This window comes from Gracilinanus agilis, chromosome 1, assembly GCF_016433145.1.
Source record: "Gracilinanus agilis isolate LMUSP501 chromosome 1, AgileGrace, whole genome shotgun sequence".
Lineage (NCBI taxonomy): Eukaryota > Metazoa > Chordata > Mammalia > Didelphimorphia > Didelphidae > Gracilinanus > Gracilinanus agilis.
Genome location: NC_058130.1, coordinates 226,588,719 through 226,592,979, shown reverse-complemented (window position 1 = coordinate 226,592,979; position 4,261 = coordinate 226,588,719).

The following is a 4,261-nucleotide window of genomic DNA, read 5'->3' as shown; positions in this document are numbered from 1 at the left end:
TGAGTTATATGTACGTGTTGTCTCCCTCATTGGACTTTATGCTCCTTGAGGCCAGAGACTTCATGTAGGAGCAATTCTTTAAAGGAAATCAGGGTTTTGGAGAAGTGGACTGAGAGGGAAGAGTGTTCTAGGCATGAAGAAGAACCAGTACAAAGCCATGGCGGTGGGAAATAAAATATGTGCCAGTATGAGCAAGACAAACCGGTTTAGCTAGACATTAGAGTGTATGGAGATTGGTAATGTATAATAAAAGATGGAGAAATAGGTGAAGTAATATTGTAAAGGGCTTCAAAAGGTAAACAAAGGAGTTTATATTTTATCCTAGAAGCATTTGTGAGCCATCGGAGTTTATTGAGGACAATGACCTAAACATATTTGAATTTAGAGAAAATTACTTTGCCAGAGTCTTCATTTTAGAGATGGAAGAAGGATGATAAAGATCATTTGGCTCAAACTTCCATATTATAGATGAGGAAACTGATGTCCATACAGATTAAATGACTTACTCAAAGTCATTTGAGTTCATAACTGCTAAAGCCATTAATAATAATTGACATTGATAATGGTGCTTTAAAGTTTGAAAAGCATTTTACACAATGGTCCAAGACATTTCTGCGGGACTTATGAGAAAGAATGCTGTCCACATCTAGAGAAAGAACTGTGGGAGTAGAAACACAGAAGAAAAACAACTGCTTGATCACATGGGTTGATGGGGATATGATTGGGGATGTAGACTCTAAACAATCACTCTAGTGCAAATATTAATAATATGGAAATAGGTCTTGATCAATGTCATATGTAAAACCCAGTGGAATTGCACATTTGCTATGGGAGAGGGATGGGAGGAGGGGAGAGAAAGAACGTGTCATGTAACCATGGAAAATTTTTCTTAAAATCAATTAAATAAAATAAAACGAAAAGGAAAACATTTTGCGAATGTTAATTCATTTGAGAATCATAAGAAAGAGCCCTGATGAGGCAACAATTCCACAGGACTTGTGGTAGAAAATACTATCCCCCTCTAGAGAGAGAACTGATTAACTCTGAGTACAGATTCTATCATTTTTAATATTCTTTGTTTTTCTTGCTTTATTGCTTTTTTTGCAACATGGAAATATATTGTGTATCACTTCATATGCATAGTAGGTATTATTGTTTGCCTTCTCAATGGATGGATGAGGGGTTGGAGGGAGGGCAAGAATTTGGAACTGAAAAATTTTTAAATGAATGTCAGTTTAAAAAAAATTAATAACTTATAAAAGGAGAAAAAAGAACCTTGGTGAGAGAGGTAGACCAGGTATTATTATTATTGCCATTTTACAGATGAGAAAATGGAAAATCAGAGAGGTTAGCTAGAGGATGCTATATAAGAAGGCTTCGAACCAGGAGATGTAGTAACCCTAGGTCTTCAAAAGCTAAGTGTTTAATTTCAGTTTGGGAATATCTACCTCGGAAATGGCAAATGGCTATAAAACCAGGACTTGATTTATTGTTTTGTTGCTCATTGAGACATAAAAAGTGTTAGAAAGCAGATTAAACTTTAAAGTGTGTGTGTAGATACTTTTCCCCCCTGGGTTGTTAAATGCCACCAGAACAATTCTGATTTGAACTCAAGTCTTTCTGACATTGATTGAGTCCAGCCCAGCCCTCTAACAAGACAACATTCCTTCCTGGTCCACTAATTTCACAAGCAGTGGTTTTCCATCCCCGGCCCCCAATTCATTCCTATGCACCTGAATTCACTCCTTTTCCCTAGTGCCCATGCATCGACAGGCTGTGGGAAAAGGTTGAAAGCTGACCACTGGGTAGAAAAAAATATGAAAATGCCTAGAAAGATCTCACCCATGCAAGGTGGGGGGCCATCTCAGGAGAGGTAATGCTTGTTTCCATTTCAGTTGAAAGGGGGGAAAATAATTAGACTGAGCTGGAGGAAATCATCGATACCGATGCTCTGAAAAAAGAATTCTCAAAATGTTTGTGCCCGTATTTAATGTAGTGCTTTGAAACACTCTCTCATAACCTGTCAAGCACAATTTTGAAACATGCATTCACGAAGGTGACTCAGAGCTGCTTTTCTATGCGGTTTGTTCTATTATAGATACAATGACAGCAAATGCCAATCTGTACCTTTCTATTATTTATTTATGAAACCTCGATGCTGCATAAATGGAAACTACAGTCACTGGTAAAACCTTCCACTTCTATCTTAAGTAAAAGGAATATTTGAGAAAGGATGGTTAATTATTCTCTTCATGTTAAGAATTCTACTTGCCAATTAAGGCTGAAGCAAAGGAAAAGATTGGAGTTGCTTTGATACTGAGATACCTGCTAGGATCTAAAATTAATGAGCTGTGTGGCCTCTGACAAATCTCTTTACCTCTCTGGGCTTTCTCTTCCTTACCTGTAAAATGAGAGGAAGGGGAAGGGTTTATTAGATCTCAGAAATTCTTTCTTCAGTTCCTCATTACAAATATAATTTTTTTGGGATCACAACATATAGCCATCAATCCAATTTTAAAAATAAAATAATATGATTTCTCTCTAAAAAACAAAAACAAAAACCTACAGAGAGGTACATAGAGTGCTGGCTTTGAACTCTGCAATATCTGAGTTCAAATCTTACCTCAAACATAAATAGCTGTGTGACTCTGGGCATCCCAGCAAGTCACTTAATTCTTAGCCTCAGTTTCCTCATATTTAAATGGAGATAATAATAACACTTGCCTCAGAGTGTTGTAAAACCAGCTCAGCAGATGGGCTGAACCAGATTGAGGACTACGGACAGGTTTCATACCAGTAAGTAAATTAGATGAATGTCTGACTAGTGTCCATCTGTCACTCAACTCTTACCTGTGGCTCCAAGAAGCTCTTGGAAGCTATGGAAGCAGCCGTAATCTGGTAAAACCATCTTGGTAGATGGGCTGAATTAGGGTAATAGTAATGACAGAGCTTAAACCTATTGGTGAATTAGTGGGTTGTCTACCCCAAACATGTGAAGACTTCCTTTGGTAGAATGGGCAGATGAGAACAATTTGTTCCAATGGCCATGAAAGAGACTGATGCAGGCAATATGGCGGGCTTAGAGCTTGGTCAGATATCAAAGATGTCAAAGTCATCCACTGAATCCAGGTTCTTCTCCAGACATTTTGACTTTTATCTTGCCACTATACTTGGATGACTTTGGAAGAAAGATTGAGGCTCACAACTTTGGGCAACTCTGTCTCACTTAAATCCAATTTGCAAGCAAGTCAAGACATCATCCTATGATATCACTGGTCCTCTTTGAAAAATAAAGGATGAACAACAGCAAACGATTATATCTCAAGGATCAAGTACTTTGTGAACCCTAACGTGTTACATAAATACTACCTATTAAGACTTTACATTAGGTCTATAAAGATTTCTACTCAAGCAAGAGTTTATGGACCTAAATAGCTACAGCTGGAAAGGACCTTGCCAGGGACTTTTCACCCTGTCATTTTACAGATGAGGAAATTGGACTCAACGTCATATAGATAGTGTTAGAGGCAGGATACAAACCCAGATCCACTGACTTCCAAATCAGGGCTCTTTCCAAAACACAGGATTGTAGGAAAAGCAAATACGTGGTCTTTCAGAGAGCACAAAATACAAATATGTTATTTTTGTGGATTAAATACAGACACTACTGTTTATGCTTAACATATTGGGAGCTTGACTGATCAAAGGAAAGTCAGTTCTCACTTGACTACTTGACATTTCAGGTTTGTCTCTCTGCATGCCCATCGATTTGTCCTGCACCAACTTTCAAAGGAGTTGAGAAGTGGCTATAGAATATCTGGTGTCAGGAACAGCAAAAAGTCCAGTTTGGTGAGTCAGTAGAAAGTAGGAAGAGAGGCAATATATGCTTATGAGGGAAAGGTAGATGTGAAGAGTCTTAAAAGTTAAATCAAGGAGCTTAGATGTGATCTGTGAAGTAGCAGGAACTTCTGTTTGATTCTTAAAGCAGCAGGGAGCCTGTGAAGTTTATTGAGAAGAGGGACATAGTTCGACCTGCTAATTCTGACCATATTACAATTGCTTAAAAGCATTAAGATTTGCATATCAATATTGTCATCACTGGGGGCAGCTGGGTGGCTCAGTGGATTGAGAGCCAGGCCTAGAGACAGGAGGTCCTAGGTTCAAGTCTGGCTTCAGACACTTCCCAGCTGTGTGACCCTGGGCAAGTCACTTGACCCCCATTGCCTAGCCCTTATCTCTCTTCTGCTTTGGAGCCAATACA